Here is a 24,608-nt window from a genome sequence, read left to right on the forward strand (position 1 = left end):
TGTGATAGGATCCCTGCACTCATGGTGGGATCTCTGCACTTGTGGTGGGATCTCTGCACTTGTGATGGGATCTCTGCACTCGTGATGGGATCTCTGCACTCATGGTGGGATCTGTGTACTCATAGTGGAATCTCTCTACTTGTGATGGGATCTCTGCACTTGTGGTGGGATCTCTGCACTTATGGTGGGTTCTCTGCATTTACGGTGGGTTCTCTATACGCATAGTGGGATCTCTCTACTTGTGATGAGATCTCTACATTTGTGGTGGGATCTCTGCACTTGTGATGGGATATCTGTACTCATGTTGGGATCTGTGTATTCATAGTGGGATCTCTCTACTTATGATGGGATCTCTGTACTCGTGATGGGATCTCTGTACTCATGGTGGGATCTCTGTACTCATAGTGGGATCTCTGCACTCATGGTGGGATCGTTGCACTTGTGGTTGGATTTCTGCTCTCATAGTGGGATCTCTCTACTTATGGTGGGATCTCTGCACTTTTGATGGGATCTCTGCTCCTATGGAGGGATCTCTGCACTTGTGATGGGATCTCTGCACTTGTGGTGGGATCTCTGCACTTGTGGTGGGATCTCTGCACTCATGGTGGGATATCTGCACTCGTGATGGGATCTCTGCACTTGTGGTAGGATCTCTGCACTCATGTTGGGCTCTTTGTACTTGTGATGGTGTATCTGCGCTCATGGTGGGATCTCTGCCCTCATAGTGGGATCTCTCTACTAGTGATGGGATCTCTGCATTTGTGGTGGGATCTCTGCACTTGTGATGGGATCTCTGCACTTATGGTGGGATCTCTGCACTTGTGATGGGATCTCTGCTCTCATGATGGGATCCCTGCCCTTGTGATAGGATCTTTGCATGCATGGTGGAATCTCTGCACTCATGGGATCTCTGCACTTGTGAAGGGATCTCTGTACTTGTGGTGGGATCTCTGTATTCATGATTTGATCTCTGAACTTGTGGTGGGATCTCTCTACTTGTGATAGGATATTTGCACTCATGGTGGGATCTCAGCACTTGTGATAGGATCTCTGCACTCATGGTGGGATCTCTGCATTCAAAGTTAGATCTCCCAACTTGTGATGGGATCTCTGCACTTGTGGTGGGATCTCTGCACTCATAGTGGGATCTCTCTACTTGTGATGGGATCTCTGCTCTCATGGTGGGATCTCTATACTAGTGATGGGATCTCTCCACTCAGTGGGATCTCTGCACTTGTGATGGGATCTTTGCACTGATGGTGGGATATCTGCACTTGTGGTGGGATCTCTGCCCTCATAGTGGCATGTCTCCACTTATGATGGGATCTCTGCACTCATGGTAGGATCTCTGCACTTGTGATGGGATCTCTGTACTCATGGTGAGATCTCTGCATTTGTGATGGGATCTCTGCACTCATGGTGGGATCACTGCACTTGTGGTGGGATCTCTGCACTAATAGTGAGATCTCTCTACTTTTGATGGGATCTCTGCACTCATGGTGGGATCCCTGCACTTGTGATAGGATCTCCGTACTCATGGTGGGATCTCTGCACTTGTGATGGGATCTCTGCACTCATGGTGGGATCTCTGCACTTGTGATGGGATCTCTGCACTTGTGGTGGGATCTCTATACTTGTGATGGGATTTCTGCTTTTGTGATGGGATCTCTGCACTCATGGTGGGATCATTGCACTTGTGGTGGGATCTCTGCACTCATAGTGAGATCTCTCTACTTTTGATGGGATCTCTGCACTCATGGTGGGATCCCTGCACTTGTGATGGGATCTCTGCACTTATGGTGGGATCTGTGCATTCATGGTGGGATCTCTGCACTTGTGGTGGTATCTCTGAACTCATAGTGGGATCTCTCTACTTGTGATGGGATCTTTGTACTTGTGGTGGGATCTCTGCACTTGTGATGGGATCTCTGCACTTGTGATGGGATCTCTGCATTCATGGTGGGATCTCTGCACTTGTGATGGGATCTCTGCACTCATGGTGGGCTCTTTCTACTTGTGATGGGATCTCTGCACTCATGGTGGGATCTCTGCACTTGTGATGGGATCCCTGCACTCATGGTGGGATCTCTGCACTTGTGGTGGGATCTCTGCACTTGTGATGGGATCTCTGCACTCGTGATGGGATCTCTGCACTCATGGTGGGATCTGTGTACTCATAGTGGAATCTTTCTACTTGTGATGGGATCTCTGCACTTGTGGTGGGATCTCTGCACTTATGGTGGGTTCTCTGCACTTATGGTGGGATCTCTATACTCATAGTGGGATCTCTCTACTTGTGATGGGATCTCTACATTTGTGGTGGGATCTCTGCACTTGTGATGGGATATCTGCACTCATGTTGGGATCTGTGTATTCATAGTGGGATCTCTCTACTTATGATGGGATCTCTGTACTTGTGGTGGGATCTCTGTACTCATGGTGGGATCTCTGTACTCATAGTGGGATCTCTGCACTCTTGTGGGATCGCTGCACTTGTGGTGGGATTTCTGCTCTCATAGTGGGATCTCTCTACTTATGGTGGGATCTCTGCACTTGTGATGGGATCTCTGCTTCTATGGAGGGATCTCTGCACTTGTGATGGGATCTCTGCACTTGTGGTGGGATCTCTGCACTTGTGGTGGGATCTCTGCACTCATGGTGGGATATCTGCACTTGTGATGGGATCCTTGCACTTGTGGTAGGATCTCTGCACTCATGTTGGGATCTTTGTACTTGTGATGGGATCTCTGCACTTGTGGTGGGATCTGTATACTTGTGATGGGATCTCTGCTTTTGTGATGGGATCTCTGCACTCATGGTGGGATCCCTGCACTTGTGATAGGATCTCCGTACTCATGGTGGGAACTCTGCACTTGTGATGGGATCTCTGCACTCATGGTGGGATCTCTGCACTTGTGATGGGATCTCTGCACTTGTGGTGGGATCTCTATACTTGTGATGGGATCTCTGCTTTTGTGATGGGATCTCTGCACTCATGGTGGGATCACTGCACTTGTGGTGGGATCTCTGCACTCATAGTGAGATCTCTCTATTTTTGATGGGATCTCTGCACTCATGGTGGGATCCCTGCACTTGTGATGGGATCTCTGCACTTATGGTGGGATCTGTGCATTCATGGTGGGATCTCTGCACTTGTGGTGGTATCTCTGAACTCATAGTGGGATCTCTCTACTTGTGATGGGATCTTTGTACTTGTGGTGGGATCTCTGCACTTGTGATGGGATCTCTGCACTTGTGATGGGATCTCTGCATTCATGGTGGGATCTCTGCACTTGTGATGGGATCTCTGCACTCATGGTGGGCTCTTTCTACTTGTGATGGGATCTCTGCACTCATGGTGGGATCTCTGCACTTGTGATGGGATCCCTGCACTCATGGTGGGATCTCTGCACTTGTGGTGGGATCTCTGCACTTGTGATGGGATCTCTGCACTCGTGATGGGATCTCTGCACTCATGGTGGGATCTGTGTACTCATAGTGGAATCTTTCTACTTGTGATGGGATCTCTGCACTTGTGGTGGGATCTCTGCACTTATGGTGGGTTCTCTGCACTTATGGTGGGATCTCTATACTCATAGTGGGATCTCTCTACTTGTGATGGGATCTCTACATTTGTGGTGGGATCTCTGCACTTGTGATGGGATATCTGCACTCATGTTGGGATCTGTGTATTCATAGTGGGATCTCTCTACTTATGATGGGATCTCTGTACTTGTGGTGGGATCTCTGTACTCATGGTGGGATCTCTGTACTCATAGTGGGATCTCTGCACTCTTGTGGGATCGCTGCACTTGTGGTGGGATTTCTGCTCTCATAGTGGGATCTCTCTACTTATGGTGGGATCTCTGCACTTGTGATGGGATCTCTGCTTCTATGGAGGGATCTCTGCACTTGTGATGGGATCTCTGCACTTGTGGTGGGATCTCTGCACTTGTGGTGGGATCTCTGCACTCATGGTGGGCTATCTGCACTTGTGATGGGATCTCTGCACTTGTGGTAGGATCTCTGCACTCATGTTGGGATCTTTGTACTTTTGATGGTGTATCTGCGCTCATGGTGGGATCTCTGCCCTCATAGTGGGATCTCTCTACTAGTGATGGGATCTCTGCATTTGTGGTGGGATCTCTGCACTTGTGATGGGATCTCTGCACTAATGGTGGGATCTCTGCACTTGTGATGGGATCTCTGCTCTCATGATGGGATCCCTGCCCTTGTGATAGGATCTCTGCATGCCTGGTGGAATCTCTGCACTCGTGGGATCTCTGCACTTGTGAAGGGATCTCTGCACTTGTGGTGGGATCTCTGTATTCATGATTTGATCTCTGCACTTGTGGTGGGATCTCTCTACTTGTGATAGGATCTTTGCACTCATGGTGGGATCTCTACACTTGTGATAGGATCTCTGCACTCATGGTGGGATCTCTGCATTCAAAGTTAGATCTTCCAACTTGTGATGGGATCTCTGCACTTGTGGTGGGATCTCTGCACTCATAGTAGGATCTCTCTACTTGTGATGGGATCTCTGCTTTCATGGTGGGATCTCTGTACTTGCGATGGGATCTCTCCACTCAGTGGGATCTCTGCACTTGTGATGGGATCTTTGCACTCATGGTGGGATCTCTGCACTTGTGGTGGGATCTCTGCACTCATAGTGGCATGTCTCCACTTGTGATGGGATCTCTGCACTCATGGTAGGATCTCTGCACTTGTGATGGGATCTCTGTACTCATGGTGGGATCTCTGCATTTGTGATGGGATCTCTACACTCATGGTGGGATCACTGCACTTGTGGTAGGATCTCTGCACTAATAGTGAGATCTCTCTACTTTTGATGGGATCTCTGCACTCATGGTGGGATCCCTGCACTTGTGATAGGATCTCCATACTCATGGTGGGATCTCTGCACTTGTGATGGGATCTCTGCACTTGTGGTGGGATCTCTATACTTGTGATGGGATCTCTGCTTTTGTGATGGGATCTCTGCACTCATGGTGGGATCACTGCACTTGTGGTGGGATCTCTGCACTCATAGTGAGATCTCTCTACTTTTGATGGGATCTCTGCACTTATGGTGGGATCCCTGCACTTGTGGTGGGATCTCTGCACTCATGGTGGGATCTGTGCATTCATGGTGGGATCTCTGCACTTGTGATGGTATCTCTGAACTCATAGTGGGATCTCTCTACTTGTGAAGCTATCTTTGTACTTGTGGTGGGATCTCTGCACTTGTGATGGGATCTCTGCACTTGTGATGGGATCTCTGCATTCATAGTGGGATCTCTGCACTTGTGATGGGATCTCTGCACTCATGGTGGGCTCTTTCTACTTGTGATGGGATCTCTGCACTCATGGTGGGATCTCTGCACTTGTGATGGGATCCCTGCACTCATGGTGGGATCTCTGCACTTGTGGTGGGATCTCTGCACTTGTGATGGGATCTCTGCACTCGTGATGGGATCTCTGCACTCATGGTGGGATCTGTGTACTCATAGTGGAATCTCTCTACTTGTGATGGGATCTCTGCACTTGTGGTGGATCTCTGCACTTATGGTGGGTTCTCTGCACTTATGGTGGGATCTCTATACTCATAGTGGGATCTCTCTACTTGTGATGAGATCTCTACATTTGTGGTGGGATCTCTGCACTTGTGATGGGATATCTGCACTCATGTTGGGATCTGTGTACTCATTGTGGGATCTCTCTACTTATGATGGGATCTCTGTACTTGTGGTGGGATCTCTGTACTCATGGTGGGATCTCTGTACTCATAGTGGGATCTCTGCACTCATGGTGGGATCTCAGCACTTGTGGTGGGATTTCTGCTCTCATAGTGGGATCTCTCTACTTATGGTGGGATCTCTGCACTTGTGATGGGATCTCTGCTCCTATGGAGGGATCTCCGCACTTGTGATGGGATCTCTACACTTGTGGTGGGATCTCTGCACCTGTGGTGGGATCTCTGCACTCATGGTGGGATATCTGCACTCGTGATGGGATCTCTGCACTTGTGATGGGATCTCTGCACTCATGGTAGGATCTCTGCACTTGTGATGGGATCTCTGTACTTGTGGTGGGATCTCTGCACTTGTGATGGGATCTCTGCACTGGTGTTGGGATCTTTGCATTCATGGTGGGATCTCTGTACTTGTGGTGGGATCTCTGCACTTGTGATGGGATCTCTGCATATGTGGTGGGATCTATGCACTCATGGTAGGATCTCTGCACTTGTGGTGGGATCTCTGCACTCATAGTGGGATCTCTTCACTTGTGGTGGGATCTCTGCACTTGTGGTGGGATCTCTGCACATGTGGTAGGATCTCTATACTCATGGTGGGATCTCTGCACTTGTGATGGGATCTATGCACTTATGGTGGGATCTTTGCACTTGTGATGGGATCTCTGCACTTATGGTGGGATCTTTGCACTTGTGATGGGATCTCTGCACTTGTGATAGGATCTCTGCATTCATGGCGGGATCTCTGCATGTGTGGTGAGATCTCTGCACTGATGCTGGGATCTTTGCACTTGTGGTGGGATATCTTCACTTGTGATAGGATCTCTGCATTGATGGTGGGATCTCTGCATGTGTGGTGGGATCTCTGCACTTATGATGGGATCTCTGCACATGTGATGGGATCTCTGCACTCATGGTGGGATCTCTGCACTTGAGATAGGATCTCTGTACTCATGATGGGATCTCTGCACTTGTGGTGGGATCTCTGCACTCATGGTGGGATCTGTTTATTCATGGTGGGATCTCTGCACTTGTGGTGGTATCTCTGCACTCATAGTGGTATCTCTCTACTTGTGATGGGATCTGTGTACTTGTGGTGGGATCTCTGCACTTGTGATGGGATCTCTGCACTTGTGATGGGATCTCTGCATTCATGGTGGGATCTCTGCATTTGTGATGGGATCTCTGCACTCATGGTAGGATCACTGCACTTGTGGTGGGATCTCTGCACTCATAGTGAGATCTCTCTACTTTTGATGGGATCTCTGCACTCATGGTGGGATCCCTGCACTTGTGATAGGATCTCCGTACTCATGGTGGGATCTCTGCACTTGTGATGGGATCTCTGCACTTGTGGTGGGATCTCTATACTTGTGATGGGATCTCTATACTTGTGATGGGATCTCTGCACTCATGGTGGGATCACTGCACTTGTGGTGGGATCTCTGCACTCATAGTGAGATCTCTCTACTTTTGATGGGATCTCTGCACTCATGGTGGGATCCCTGCACTTGTGATGGGATCTCTGCACTCATGATGGGATCTCTGCACTCATGGTGGGATCTGTGTACTCATAGTGGAATCTCTCTACTTGTGATGGGATCTCTGCACTTGTGGTGGGATCTCTGCACTTATGGTGGGTTCTCTGCACTTATGGTGGGATCTCTATACTCATAGTGGGAACTCTCTACTTGTGATGAGATCTCTACATTTGTGGTGGGATCTCTGTACTTGTGATGGGATATCTGCACTCATGTTGGGATCTGTGTACTCATAGTGGGATCTCTGCACTCATGGTGGGATCTCTGCACTTGTGGTGGGATTTCTGCTCTCATAGTGGGATCTCTCTACTTATGGTGGGATCTCTGCACTTGTGATGGGATCTCTGCTCCTATGGAGGGATCTCCGCACTTGTGATGGGATCTCTGCACTTGTGGTGGGATCTCTGCACTTGTGGTGGGATCTCTGCACTCATGGTGGGATTTCTGCACTCGTGATGGGATCTCTGCACTTGTGGTAGGATCTCTATACTCATGGTGGGATCTTTGTACTTGTGATGGTGTATCTGCACTCATGGTGGGATCTCTGCACTCATAGTGGGATCTCACTACTTGTGATGGGATATCTGCACTTGTGGTGGGATCTCTGCACTTGTGATGGGATCTCTGCACTGGTGTTGGGATCTTTGCATTCATGGTGGGATCTCTGCACTTGTGGTGGGATCTCTACACTTGTGATGGGATCTCTGCACATGTGGTGGGATCTATGCACTCATGGTGGGATCTCTGCACTTGTGGTGGGATCTCTGCTCTCATAGTGGGATCTCTCTACTTATGATGGGATCTCTGCACTTGTGATGGGATCTCTGCTCCTATGGAGGGATCTCCGCACTTGTGATGGGATCTCTGCACTTGTGGTGGGATCTCTGCACATGTGGTGGGATCTCTATACTCATGGTGGGATCTCTGCACTTGTGATGGGATCTATGCACTTATGGTGGGATCTTTGCACTTGTGATGAGATCTCTGCACTTATGGTGGGATCTTTGCACTTGTGATAGGATCTCTGCACTTGTGATAGGATCTCTGCATTCATGGTGGGATCTCTGCATGTGTGGTGAGATCTCTGCACTGATGCGGGGATCTTTGCACTTGTGGTGGGATCTCTTAACTTGTGATAGGATCTCTGCATTGATGGTGGGATCTCTGCACATGTGGTGGGATCTCTGCACTTATGATGGGATCTCTGCACATGTGATGGGATCTGTGCACTTATGGTGGGATCTCTGCACTTGAGATAGGATCTCTGTACTCATGATGGGATCTCTGCACTTCCGGTGGGATCTATGCACTCATAGTGGGATCTCTCTTCTTATGATGGGATCTCTGCACTTATGGTGGGATCCTTGCACTTGTGATGGGATCTCTGCACTCATGGTGGAATCTGTGCATTCATGGTGGGATCTCTGCACTTGTGGTGGTATCTCTGCACTCATAGTGGGATCTCTCTACTTGTGATGGGATCTTTGTACTTGTGGTGGGATCTCTGCACTTGTGATGGGATCTCTGCACTTGTGATGGGATCTCTGCACTTGTGATGGGATCTCTGCATTCATGGTGGGATCTCTGCATTTGTGATGGGATCTCTGCACTCATGGTGGGATCATTGCACTTGTGGTGGGATCTCTGCACTCATAGTGATTTCTCTCTACTTTTGATGGGATCTCTTCACTCATGGTGGGATCCCTGCACTTGTGATAGGATCTCCGTACTCATGGTGGGATCTCTGCACTTGTGATGGGATCTCTGCACTCATGGTGGGATCTCTGCACTTGTGATGGGATCTCTGCACTTGTGGTGGGATCTCTATACTTGTGATAGGATCTCTGCTTTTGTGATGGGATCTCTGCACTCATGGTGGGATCACTGCACTTGTGGTGGGATCTCTGCACTCATAGTGAGATCTCTCTACTTTTGATGGGATCTCTGCACTCATGGTGGGATCCCTGCACTTGTGATGGGATCTCTGCACTCATGGTGGGATCTGTGCATTCATGGTGGGATCTCTGCACTTGTGGTGGTATCTCTGCACTCATAGTGGGATCTCTCTACTTGTGAAGCTATCTTTGTACTTGTGGTGGGATCTCTGCACTTGTGATGGGATCTCTGCACTTGTGATGGGATCTCTGCATTCATAGTGGGATCTCTGCACTTGTGATGGGATCTCTGCACTCATGGTGGGCTCTTTCTACTTGTGATGGGCTCTCTGCACTCATGGTGGGATCTCTGCACTTGTGATGGGATCCCTGCACTCATGGTGGGATCTCTGCACTTGTGGTGGGATCTCTGCACTTGTGATGGGATCTCTGCACTCGTGATGGGATCTCTGCACTCATGGTGGGAACTGTGTACTCATAGTGGAATCTCTCTACTTGTGATGGGATCTCTGCACTTGTGATGGGATCTCTGCAATTATGGTGGGTTCTCTGCACTTGTGGTTGGATCTCTGTACTCATGGTGGGATCTCTGTACTCATAGTGGGATCTCTGCACTCATGGTGGGATCTCTGCACTTGTGGTGGGATTTCTGCACTCATAGTGGGATCTCTCTACTTATGGTGAGATCTCTGCACGTGTGATGGGATCTCTGCTCCTATGGAGGGATCTATGCACTTGTGATGGGATCTCTGCACTTGTGGTGGGATCTCTGCACTTGTGGTGGGATTTCTGCTCTCATAGTGGGATCTCTCTACTTATGGAGGGATCTCTGCACTTGTGATGGGATCTCTGCTCCTATGGAGGGATCTCTGCACTTGTGATGGGATCTCTGCACTTGTGGTGGGATCTCTGCACTTGTGGTGGGATCTCTGCACTCATGGTGGGATATCTGCACTCATGATGGGATCTCTGCACTTGTGGTAGGATCTCTGCACTCATGGTGGGATATTTATACTTGTGATGGTATATCTGCACTCATGGTGGGATCTCTGAACTCATAGTGGGATCTCTCTACTTGTGATGGGATCTCTGCACTTGTGGTGGGATCTCTGCACTTGTGATGGGATCTCTGCACTCATGGTAGGATCTCTGCACTTGTGATGGGATCTCTGTACTTGTGGTGGGATCTCTGCACTTGTGATGGGATCTCTGCACTTGTGTTGGGATCTTTGCATTCATGGTGGGATCTCTGCACTTGTGGTAAAAATCTCTGCACTTGTGATGGGATCTCTGCACATGTGGTGGGATCTATGCACTCATGGTGGGATCTCTGCACTTGCAGAGATCCCACCACCTATGCAGAGATCCCACCATGAATGCAGAGGTGGGATCTCTGCACTCATAGTGGGATCTCACCATGAATGCAGAGGTGGGATCTCTGCACTCATAGTGGGATCTCTTCACTTGTGGTGGGATCTCTGCACTTATGGTGGGATCGCTGCACATGTGATGGGATCTCTATACTCATGGTGAGATCTCTGCACTTGTGATGGGATCTATGCACTTATGGTGGGATCTTTGCACTTGTGATGGGATCTCTGCACTTATGGTGGGATCTTTGCACTTGTGGTGGGATCTCTACACTTGTGATAGGATCTCTGCATTCATGGTGGGATCTCTGCATGTGTGGTGAGATCTCTGCACTTATGGTGTGATCTTTGCACTTTTGGTGGGATCTCTGCACTTGTGATAGGATCTCTGCATTCATGGTGGGATCTCTGCATAGGTGGTGGGATCTCTGCACTTGTGATGGGATCTTTGCACATGTGGTAGGATCTCTGCACTCATGATGGGATCTCTGCACTTGAGATAGGAACTCTGTACTCAATAATGGGATCTCTGCACTTGTGGTGGGATCTCTGCACTCATAGTGGGATCTCTCTACTTGTGATGGGATCTCTGCACTTATGGTGGGATCTCTGCACTTATGATAAGATCTCTTCACTTGTGGTGGGATCTCTGCACTTGTGGTGGGATATCTGCACTCATAGTGGGATCTCTTCACTTGTGGTGGGATCTCTGCACTTGTGGTGGGATCGCTGCACATGTGGTGGGATCTCTATACTCATGGTGAGATCTCTGCACTTGTGATGGGATCTATGCACTTATGGTGTGATCTTTGCACTTGTGATGGGATCTATGCACTTATGGTGGGATCTTTGCACTTGTGATGGGATCTCTGCACTTATGGTGGGATCTTTGCACTTGTGGTGGGATCTCTACACTTGTGATAGGATCTCTGCATTCATGGTGGGATCTCTGCATGTGTGGTGAGATCGCTGCACTTATGGTGTGATCTTTGCACTTTTGGTGGGATCTCTGCACTTGTGATAGGATCTCTGCATTCATGGTGGGATCTCTGCATAGGTGGTGGGATCTCTGCACTTGTGATGGGATCTTTGCACATGTGGTGGGATCTCTGCACTCATGATGGGATCTCTGCACTTGAGATAGGAACTCTGTACTCAATAATGGGATCTCTGCACTTGTGATGGGATCTCTGCACTCATAGTGGGATCTCTCTACTTGTGATGGGATCTCTGCACTTATGGTGGGATCTCTGCACTTATGATAAGATCTCTTCACTTGTGGTGGGATCTCTGCACTTGTGGTGGGATATCTGCACTCATAGTGGGATCTCTTCACTTGTGATGGGATCTCTGCACTGGTGGTGGGATTGCTGCACATGTGGTGGGATCTCTATACTCATGGTGAGATCTCTGCACTTGTGATGGGATCTATGCACCTATGGTGGGATCTTTGCACTTGTGATGGGATCTCTGCACTTATGGTGGGATCTTTGCACTTGTGGTGGGATCTCTACACTTGTGATAGGATCTCTGCATTCATGGTGGGATCTCTGCATGTGTGGTGAGATCTCTGCACTTATGGTGGGATCTTTGCACTTTTGGTGGGATCTCTGCACTTGTGATAGGATCTCTGCATTCATGGTGGGATCTCTGCATAGGTGGTGGGATCTCTGCACTTGTGATGGGATCTTTGCACATGTGGTGGGATCTCTGCACTCATGATGGGATCTCTGCACTTGAGATAGGAACTCTGTACTCATGATGGGATCTCTCTACTTGTGATGGGATCTCTGCACTTATGGTGGGATCTCTGCACTTATGATAAGATCTCTTCACTTGTGGTGGGATCTCTGCACTTGTGGTGGGATATCTGCACTTGTGATGCGATCTCTATACTCATGGTGGGATTTTTGCACTTGTGATGGGATCTCTGCACTCATGGTGGGATCTCTGCATTTGTGGTGGGATCTCTATAGTCATAGTGGGATCTCTCTACTTGTGATGGGATCTCTGCACTCATGGTAGGATCTCTGCACTCATAGTGGGATCTCTCTACTTGTGGTGGGATCTCTGCACTTGTGATGGAATCTCTGCTCTTATGGAGGGATCTCTGCTCTCATGATGGGATCCCTGCCCTTGTGGTAGGATCGCTGCACTCATGGTAGGATCTCTCTACTTGTGATGGGATCTCTGCACTCATGGTGGGATCTCTGCACATGTGATTGTATCTCTGCACTTGTGGTGGGATGTCTGCACCTGTGATGGGATCTCTGTATTTATGGTGGGATCTCTGCACCTGTGGTGGGATCTCTGCATTTGTTTTGGGATCTCTGCACTTATGGTGGGATCTCTGCACTCATGGTGGGAACTCTACACTTATTGTGGGTTCTCTGCATTCATGGTGGTATCTTTGTACTTGTTTTGGGATCTCTGCACTCATAGTGGGATCTCTCTACATTGTGATGGAATCTCTGTACTCATGATAGGATCTCTGCACTTGTGATGTGATCTCTGTACTTGTGGTGGGATCTCTGCACTTGTGATGGGATCTCTGCACTTGTGTTGGGATCTTTGCATTCATGGTGTGATCTCTGTACTTGTGGTGGGATCTTTGCACTTGTGGTAGGATCTCTGCACTTGTGATAGAATCTCTGTACTTGTGATGGGATATCTGCACTCATGGAGGGATCTCTGCACTTGTGATGGGATCTCTGCACTTGTGTTGGGATGTTTGCATTCATGGTGGGATCTTTGCACCTGTGGTGGGATCTATGCACTTTTGGTGGGATCTCTGCACTTGTGATAGGATCTCTGCATTCATGGTGGGATCTCTGCACTCATGGTGGTATCTCTGCACTGGTGATGGGATCTCTGCACTTTTGATGGGATCTCTGCATTCATGGTGGGATCTCTGCACTTGTGATGGGATATCTGCACTCATGGTGGGCTCTTTCTACTTGTAATGGGATCTCTGCATTCATGGTGGGATCTCTGCACTTGTGATGGGATCTCTGCACTCGTGATGGGCTCTCTGCACTCATGGTGGGTTCTGTGTACTTATAGTGGAATCTCTCTACTTGTGATGGGATCTCTGCACTTGTGGTGGGATATCTGCACTTATGGTGGGTTCTCAGCACTTATGGTGGGATCTCTATACTCATAGTGGGTTCTCTCTACTTATGATGGGATCTCTGCACTTGTGATGGGATCTTTGCACTCATGGTGGGATCTCTGCACTTGTGGTGGGATCTCTGCACTCATAGTGGGATGTCTCCACTTGTGATGGGATCTCTGCACTCATGGTGGGATCTCTGCACTTGTGATGGGATCTCTGCATTCATTGTGGGATCACTGCACTTGTGGTGGGATCTCTGCACTCATAGTGAGATCGCTCTACTTTTGATGGGATCTCTGCACTCATGGTGGGATCCCTGCACTTGTGATAGGATCTCCGTACTCATGGTGGGATCTCTGCACTTGTGATGGGATCTCTGCACTCATGGTGGGTTCTCTGCACTTGAGATGGGATCTCTGCACTTGTGGTGTGATCTCTATACTTGTGATGGGATCTCTGCTTTTGTGATGGGATCTCTGCACTCATGGTGGGATCACTGCACTTGTGGTGGGATCTCTGCACTCATAGTGAGATCTCTCTACTTTTGATGGGATCTCTGCACTCATGCTGGGATCCCTGCACTTGTGATGGAATCTCTGCACTCATGGTGGGATCTGTGCATTCATGGTGGGATCTCTGCACTTGTGGTGGTATCTCTGCACTCATAGTGGGATCTCTCTACTTGTGATGGGATCTTTGTACTTGTGGTGGGATCTCTGCACTTGTGATGGGATCTCTGCGCTTGTGATGGGATCTCTGTATTCATGGTGGGATCTCTGCACTTGTGATGGGATCTCTGTACTCATGGTGGGCTCTTTCTACTTGTGATGGGATCTCTGCACTCATGGTGGGATCTCTGCACTTGTGATGGGATCCCTGCACTCATGGTGGGATCTCTGCACTTGTGGTGGGATCTCTGCACTTGTGATAGGATCTCTGCACTCGTGAAGGGATCTCTGCACTCATGGTGGGATCTGTGTATTCATAGTGAAATCTCTCTACTTGTGATGGGATCTCTGCACTTGTGGTGGGATCTCTGCACTTATGGTGGGTTCTCTGCACTTATGGTGAGATCTCTATACTCATAGTGGGATCTCTCTACTTGTGATGAGATCTCTGCATTTGTGGTGGGATCTCTGCACTTGTGATGGGATATCTGTACTCATGTTGGGATCTGTGTACTCATAGTGGGATCTCTCTACTTATGATGGGATCTCTGTACTTGTGGTGGGATCTCTGTACTCATGGTGGGATCTCTGTACTCATAGTGGGATCTCTGCACTTGTGATGGGATCTCTGCTCCTATGGAGGGATCTCTGCACTTGTGATGGGATCACTGCATTTGTGTTGGGATCTCTGCACTCATAGTGAGATCGCTCTACTTTTGATGGGATTTCTGCACTCATGGTGGGATCCCTGTACTTGTGATAGGATCTCTGTACTCATGGTGGGTTCTCTGCACTTGTGATGGGATCTCTGCACTTGTGGTGTGATCTCTATACTTGTGATGGGATCTCTGCTTTTGTGATGGGATCTCTGCACTCATGGTGGGATCACTGCACTTGTGGTGGGATCTCTGCACTCATAGTGAGATCTCTCTACTTTTGATGGGATCTCTGCACTCATGCTGGGATCCCTGCACTTGTGATTGGATCTCTGCACTAATGGTGGGATCTGTGCATTCATGGTGGGATCTCTGCACTTGTGGTGGTATCTCTGCACTCATAGTGGGATCTCTCTACTTGTGATGGGATCTTTGTACTTGTGGTGGGATCTCTGCACTTGTGATGGGATCTCTGCACTTGTGATGGGATCTCTGCATTCATGGTGGGATCTCTGCACTTGTGATGGGATCTCTATACTCATGGTAGGCTCTTTCTACTTGTGATGGGATCTCTGCACTCATGGTGGGATCTCTGCACTTGTGATGGGATCCCTGCACTCATGGTGGGATCTCTGCACTTGTGGTGGGATCTCTGCACTTGTGATGGGATCTCTGCACTCATGATGGGATCTCTGCACTCATGGTGGGATCTGTGTATTCATAGTGGAATCTCTCTACTTGTGATGGGATCTCTGCACTTGTGGTGGGATCTCTGCACTTATGGTGGGTTCTCTGCACTTATGGTGAGATCTCTATACTCATAGTGGGATCTCTCTACTTGTGATGAGATCTCTACATTTGTGGTGGGATCTCTGCACTTGTGATGGGATATCTGCACTCATGTTGGGATCTGTGTACTCATAGTGGGATCTCTCTACTTATGATGGGATCTCTGTACTTGTGGTGGGATCTCTGTACTCATGGTGGGATCTCTGTACTCATAGTGGGATCTCTGCACTCATGGTGGGATCTCTGCACTTGCAGTGGGATTTCTGCTCTCTTAGTGGGATCTCTCTACTTATGGTGGGATCTCTGCACTTGTGATGGGATCTCTGCTCCTATGGAGGGATCTCTGCACTTGTGATGGGATCTCTGCACTTGTGGTGGGATCTCTGAACTTGTGGTGGGATCTCTGCGCTCATGGTGGGATATCTGCACTTGTGATGGGATCTCTGCACTTGTGGTAGGATCTCTGCACTCATGGTGGGATCTCTATACTCATGGTGGGATCTCTGCACTTGTGATGGGATCTCTGCACTGGTGTTGGGATCTTTGCATTCATTGTGGGATCTCTGCACTTGTGGTGGGATCTCTGCACTTGTGATGGGATCTCTGCACTTGTGATGGGATCTCTGCACATGTGGTGGGATCTATGCACTCATGGTGGGATCTCTGCACTTGTGGTGGGATCTCTGCACTCATAGTGGGATCTCTTCACTTGTGGTGGGATCTCTGCACTTGTGGTGGGATCTCTGCACATGTGGTGGGAACTCTATACACATGGTGGGATCTCTGCACTTGTGATGGGATCTATGCACTCATGGTGGGATCTCTGCACTTGCGATGGGATCCCTGCACGCATGGTGGGATCTCTGCACTTGTGATGGGATCTCTGCACTTGTGATGGGATCTCTGCACTCGTGATGGGATCTCTGCACTCATGGTAGGATCTGTGTACTCATAGTGGATTCTCTCTACTTGTGATGGGATCTCTGCACTTGTGGTGGGATCTCTGCACTTATGGTGGGTTCTTTGCACTTATAGTGGGATCTCTATACACATAGTGGGATCTCTCTACTTGTGATGAGATATCTACATTTGTGGTGGGATCTCTGCACTTGTGATGGGATATCTGCACTCATGTTGGGATCTGTGTACTCATAGTGGGATCTCTCTACTTATGATGGGATCTCTGTACTTGTGGTGGGATCTCTGTACTCATGGTGGGATCTCTGTACTCATAGTGGGATCTCTGCACTCATGGAAGGATCACTTGTGATGGGATTTCTGCTCTCATAGTGGGATCTCTCTATTTATGGTGGGATCTCTGCACTTGTGATGGGATCTCTGCTCCTATGGAGGGATCTCCCCACTTGTGATGGGATCTCTGCACTTGTGGTGGGATCTCTGCACTTGTGGTGGGATCTCTGCACTCATGGCGGGATATCTGCACTCGTGATGGGATCTCTGCACTTGTGGTAGGATCTCTGCACTCATGGTGGGATCTTTGTGCTTGTGATGGTATATCTGCACTCATGGTGGGATATCTGCACTCATACTGGGATCTCTCTACTTGTGATGGGATCTCTGCACTTGTGGTGGGATCTCTGCACTTGTGATGGGATCTCTGCACTCATGGTAGGATCTCTGCACTTGTGATGGGATCTCTGTACTTGTGGTGGGATCTCTGCACTTGTGATGGGATCTTTGCACTTGTGTTGGGATCGTTGCATTCATGTGGGATCTCTGCACTTGTGGTGGGATCTCTGCACTTGTGATGGGATCTCTGCACATATGGTGGGATCTATGCACTCATGGTGGGATCTCTGCACTTGTGGTGGGATCTCTGCACTCATAGTGGGATCTCTTCACTTGTGGTGGGATCTCTGCACTTGTGGTGGGATCTCTGCACATGTGATGGGATCTCTATACTCATGGTGGGATCTCTGCACTTGTGATGGGATCTATGCACTTATGGTGGGATATTTGCACTTGTGATGGGATCTCTGTACTTGTGGTGGGATCTCTGCACTTGTGATGGGATCTCTGCACTCGTGATCGGATCTCTGCACTCATGGTGGGATCTCTGCACTCATGGTGGGATCTCTGCACTCGTGATAGGATCTCTGCACTTGTGGTAGGATCTCTGCACTTATGGTGGGATCTCTGCACTCATGGTGGGATCTTTGTATTTGTGATGATGTATCTGCACTCATGGTGGGATCTCTGCACTCATAGTGGGATCTCTCTACTTGTGATGGGATCTCTGCACTTGTGGTGGGATCTCTGCACTTGTGATAGGATCTCTGCACTCATGGTGGATCGCTGCACTTGTGATGGGATCTCTGCACTTGTGGTGGGATCACTGCACTTGTGATGGGATCTCTGCTCTCATGATGGGACCTGCCCTTGTGGTAGGATCACTGCACTCATGGTAGGATCTCTCTACTTGTGATTGGATCTCTGCACTCATGGTGGGATCTCTGCACATGTGATTGGATCTCTGCACTTGTGGTGGGATGTCTGCACTTGTGATGGGATCTCTGTATTTATGGTGGGATCTCTGCACCTGTGGTGGGATCTCTGCACTTATGTTGGGATCTCTGCACTTGTGGTGGGATCTCTGCACTCATGGTGGGAACTCTGCACTTATGGTGGGATCTCTGCATTCATGGTGGGATCTTTGTACTTGTTGTGGGATATCTGCACTCATAGTGGGATCTCTCTACATTGTGATGGGATCTCTGCACTCATGATAGGATCTCTGCACTTGTGATGTGATCTCTGTACTTGTGGTGGGATCTCTGCACTTGTGATGGGATCTCTGCACTTGTGTTGGGATATTTGCATTCATGGTGTGATCTCTGCACCTGTGGTGGGATCTATGCACTTTTGGTGGGACCTCTGCACTTGTGATAGGATCTCTGCATTCATGGTGGGATCTCTGCACTCATGGTGGTATCTCTGCACTGGTGATGGGATCTCTGCACTTGTGGTGGGATGTTTGCACTCATGGTGGGATCTCTATACTCATGGTGGGATCTCTGCACTTGTGATAGGATCTCTGCACTCATGGTGGGATCTCTGCATTCAAAGTTAGATCTCCCAACTTGTGATGGGATCTCTGCACTTGTGGTGGAATCTCTGCACTCATAGTGGGATCTCTCTACTTGTGATGGGATCTCTGCTCTCATGGTGGGATCTCTGTACTTGTGATGGGATCTCTCTACTCAGTGGGATCTCTGCACTTGTGATGGGATCTTTGCACTCATGGTGGGATCTCTGCACTTGTGGTGGGATCTCTGCACTCATAGTGGCATGTCTCCACTTGTGATGGGATCTCTGCACTCATGGTGGGATCTCTGTACTTGTGATGGGATCTCTGTACTCATGGTGGGATCTCTGCATTTGTGATGGGATCTCTGCACTCATGGTGGGATCACTGCGCTTGTGGTGAGATCTCTGCACTAATAGTGAGATCTCTCTACTTTTGATGGGATCTCTGCACTCATGGTGGGATCCCTGCACTTGTGATAGGATCTCTGTACTCATGGTGGGATCTCTGCACTTGTGATGGGATCTCTGCACTCATGGTGGGATCTCTGCATTTGTGATGGGATCTCTGCACTCATGGTGGGATCACTGCGCTTGTGGTGAGATCTCTGCACTAATAGTGAGATCTCTCTACTTTTGATGGGATCTCTGCACTCATGGTGGGATCCCTGCACTTGTGATAGGATCTCTGCACTTGTGATGGGATCTCTGCACTTGTGGTGGGATCTCTATACTTGTGATGGGATCTCTGCTTTTGTGATGGGATCTCTGCACTCATGGTGGGATCACAATCAATCAATCAATCAGTGACACTTATAAAGCGCGCTACATACCCGTAGGGTCTCAAGGCGCTGGGGGGGGGAGCCGCTATTGCTCGAACAGCCAGGTCTTCAGCTTCTTCCTGAAGGAGAGGTGGTCTTGGGTCAGGCGCAGGTCGGGCGGGAGGGAGTTCCAGGTCTTGGCGGCCAGGTAGGAGAAGGACCTTCCTCCTGTAGTCGCTCTTCGGATGCGGGGGACGGCGGCGAGGGCGTGGTTGGCTGATCGGAGGTGGCGTTTGGGAGTATAGAAGTTGACTCGGCTGTTGAGGTAGCTCGGGCCTTGGTCGTGTAGGGCTTTGTGTGCGTGGGTGAGGAGGCGGAAGGTGATTCTTTTGTTGACGGGGAGCCAGTGAAGGTCTCTCAGATGTCCGGAGATGTGGCTGGTTCGTGGGATGTCGAGGATGAGTCTGGCTGAGGCGTTCTGGATCCGCTGGAGTCTCTTCTGGAGCTTGGCGGTGGTGCCGGCGTAGAGGGCGTTGCCGTAGTCCAGTCGGCTGGTGACGAGGGCCTGGGTGACGGTCTTCCTGGTCTCGGTGGGGATCCACTGCACTTGTGGTGGGATCTCTGCACTCATAGTAAGATCTCTCTACTTTTGATGGGATCTCTGCACTCATGGTGGGATCCCTGCACTTGTGATGGGATCTCTGCACTCATGGTGGGATCTGTGCATTCATGGTGGGATTTTTGCACTTGTGGTGGTATCTCTGAACTCATAGTGGGATCTATCTACTTGTGATGGGATCTTTGTACTTGTGGTGGGATCTCTGCACTTGTGATGGGATCTCTGCACTTGTGATGGGATCTCTGCATTCATGGTGGGATCTCTGCACTTGTGATGGGATCTCTGCACTCATGGTGGGCTCTTTCTACTTGTGATGGGATCTCTGCACTCATGGTGGGATCTCTGCACTTGTGATGGGATCCCTGCACTCATGGTGGGATATCTGCACTTGTGGTGGGATCTCTGCACTTGTGATGGGATCTCTGCACTCGTGATGGGATCTCTGCACTCATGGTGGGATCTCTGCACTCATGGTGGGTTCTCTGCACTCGTGATAGGATCTCTGCACTTGTGGTAGGATCTCTGCACTTATGGTGGGATCTCTGCACTCATGGTGGGATCTTTATATTTGTGATGATGTATCTGCACTCATGGTGGGATCTCTGCACTCATAATGGGATCTCTCTACTTGTGATGGGATCTCTGCACTTGTGGTGGGATCTCTGCACTTGTGATGGGATCTCTGCACTCATGGTGGATCGCTGCACTTGTGATGGGATCTCTGCACTTGTGGTGGGATCACTGCACTTGTGATGGGATCTCTGCTCTCATGATGGGATCCCTGCCCTTGTGGTAGGATCACTGCACTCATGGTAGGATCTCTCTACTTGTGATTGGATCTCTGCACTCATGGTGGGATCTCTGCACATGTGGTGGTATCTCTGCACTCATAGTGGGATCTCTCTACTTGTGATGGGATCTTTGTACTTGTGGTGGGATCTCTGCACTTGTGATGGGATCTCTGCACTTGTGATGGGATCTCTGTATTCATGGTGGGATCTCTGCACTTGTGATGGGATCTCTGTACTCATGGTGGGCTCTTTCTACTTGTGATGGGATCTCTGCACTCATGGTGGGATCTCTGCACTTGTGATGGGATCCCTGCACTCATGGTGGGATCTCTGCACTTGTGGTGGGATCTCTGCACTTGTGATAGGATCTCTGCACTCGTGAAGGGATCTCTGCACTCATGGTGGGATCTGTGTATTCATAGTGAAATCTCTCTACTTGTGATGGGATCTCTGCACTTGTGGTGGGATCTCTGCACTTATGGTGGGTTCTCTGCACTTATGGTGAGATCTCTATACTCATAGTGGGATCTCTCTACTTGTGATGAGATCTCTGCATTTGTGGTGGGATCTCTGCACTTGTGATGGGATATCTGTACTCATGTTGGGATCTGTGTACTCATAGTGGGATCTCTCTACTTATGATGGGATCTCTGTACTTGTGGTGGGATCTCTGAACTCATGGTGGGATCTCTGTACTCATAGTGGGATCTCTGCACTCATGGTGGGATCTCTGCACTTGCGGTGGGATTTCTGCTCTCATAGTGGGATCTCTCTACTTATGGTTGGATCTCTGCACTTGTGATTGGATCTCTGCTCCTATGGAGGGATCTCTGCACTTGTGATGGGATCACTGCATTTGTGGTGGGATCTCTGCACTCATAGTGAGATCGCTCTACTTTTGATGGGATCTCTGCACTCATGGTGGGATCCCTGTACTTGTGATAGGATCTCCGTACTCATGGTGGGATCTCTGCACTTGTGATGGGATCTCTGCACTCATGGTGGGATCACTGCACTTGTGGTGGGATCTCTGCACTCATAGTGAGATCTCTCTACTTTTGATGGGATCTCTGCACTCATGCTGGGATCCCTGCACTTGTGATGGGATCTCTGCACTAATGGTGGGATCTGTGCATTCATGGTGGGATCTCTGCACTTGTGGTGGTATCTCTGCACTCATAGTGGGATCTCTCTACTTGTGATGGGATCTTTGTACTTGTGGTGGGATCTCTGCACTTGTGATGGGATCTCTGCACTTGTGATGGGATCTCTGCATTCATGGTGGGATCTCTGCACTTGTGATGGGATCTCTGTACTCATGGTGGGCTCTTTCTACTTGTGATGGGATCTCTGCACTCATGGTGGGATCTCTGCACTTGTGATGGGATCCCTGCACTCATGGTGGGATCTCTGCACTTGTGGTGGGATCTCTGCACTTGTGATGGGATCTCTGCACTCATGATGGGATCTCTGCACTCATGGTGGGATCTGTGTATTCATAGTGGAATCTCTCTACTTGTGATGGGATCTCTGCACTTGTGGTGGGATCTCTGCACTTATGGTGGGTTCTCTGCACTTATGGTGAGATCTCTATACTCATAGTGGGATCTCTCTACTTGTGATGAGATCTCTACATTTGTGGTGGGATCTCTGCACTTGTGATGGGATATCTGCACTCATGTTGGGATCTGTGTACTCATAGTGGGATCTCTCTACTTATGATGGGATCTCTGTACTTGTGGTGGGATCTCTGTACTCATGGTGGGATCTCTGTACTCATAGTGGGATCTCTGCACTCATGGTGGGATCTCTGCACTTGCAGTGGGATTTCTGCTCTCTTAGTGGGATCTCTCTACTTATGGTGGGATCTCTGCACTTGTGATGGGATCTCTGCTACTATGGAGGGATCTCTGCACTTGTGATGGTATCTCTGCACTTATGGTGGGATCTCTGAACTTGTGGTGGGATCTCTGCGCTCATGGTGGGATATCTGCACTTGTGATGGGATCTCTGCACTTGTGGTAGGATCTCTGCACTCATGGTGGGATCTCTATACTCATGGTGGGATCTCTGCACTTGTGATGGGATCTCTGCACTGGTGTTGGGATCTTTGCATTCATTGTGGGATCTCTGCACTTGTGGTGGGATCTCTGCACGTGTGATGGGATCTCTGCACTTGTGATGGGATCTCTGCACATGTGGTGGGATCTATGCACTCATGGTGGGATCTCTGCACTTGTGGTGGGATCTCTGCACTCATAGTAGGATCTCTTCACTTGTGGTGGGATCTCTGCACTTGTGGTGGGATCTCTGCACATGTGGTGGGATCTCTATACACATGGTGGGATCTCTGCACTTGTGATGGGATCTATGCACTCATGGTGGGATCTCTGCACTTGCGATGGGATCCCTGCACTCATGGTGGGATCTCTGCACTTGTGATGGGATCTCTGCACTTGTGATGGGATCTCTGCACTCGTGATGGGATCTCTGCACTCATGGTAGGATCTGTGTACTCATAGTGGATTCTCTCTACTTGTGATGGGATCTCTGCACTTGTGGTGGGATCTCTGCACTTATGGTGGGTTCTTTGCACTTATAGTGGGATCTCTATACACATAGTGGGATCTCTCTACTTGTGATGAGATATCTACATTTGTGGTGGGATCTCTGCACTTGTGATGGGATATCTGCACTCATGTTGGGATCTGTGTACTCATAGTGGGATCTCTCTACTTATGATGGGATCTCTGTACTTGTGGTGGGATCTCTGTACTCATGGTGGGATCTCTGTACTCATAGTGGGATCTCTGCACTCATGGAAGGATCTCTGCACTTGTGATGGGATTTCTGCTCTCATAGTGGGATCTCTCTACTTATGGTGGGATCTCTGCACTTGTGATGGGATCTCTGCTCCTATGGAGGGATCTCCCCACTTGTGATGGGATCTCTACACTTGTGGTGGGATCTCTGCACTTGTGGTGGGATCTCTGCACTCATGGTGGGATATCTGCACTCGTGATGGGATCTCTGCACTTGTGGTAGGATCTCTGCACTCATGGTGGGATCTTTGTGCTTGTGATGGTATATCTGCACTCATGGTGGGATCTCTGCACTCATAGTGGGATCTCTCTACTTGTGATGGGATCTCTGCACTTGTGGTGGGATCTCTGCACTTGTGATGGGATCTCTGCACTCATGGTAGGATCTCTGCACTTGTGATGGGATCTCTGTACTTGTGGTGGGATCTCTGCACTTGTGATGGGATCTTTGCACTTGTGTTGGGATCGTTGCATTCATGGTGGGATCTCTGCACTTGTGGTGGGATCTCTGCACTTGTGATGGGATCTCTGCACATATGGTGGGATCTATGCACTCATGGTGGGATCTCTGCACTTGTGGTGGGATCTCTGCACTCATAGTGGGATCTCTTCACTTGTGGTGGGATCTCTGCACTTGTGGTGGGATCTCTGCACATGTGATGGGATCTCTATACTCATGGTGGGATCTCTGCACTTGTGATGGGATCTATGCACTTATGGTGGGATATTTGCACTTGTGATGGGATCTCTGTACTTGTGGTGGGATCTCTGCACTTGTGAT

Source organism: Lissotriton helveticus, chromosome 10 (genome assembly GCF_964261635.1).
Source record: "Lissotriton helveticus chromosome 10, aLisHel1.1, whole genome shotgun sequence".
NCBI lineage: Eukaryota > Metazoa > Chordata > Amphibia > Caudata > Salamandridae > Lissotriton > Lissotriton helveticus.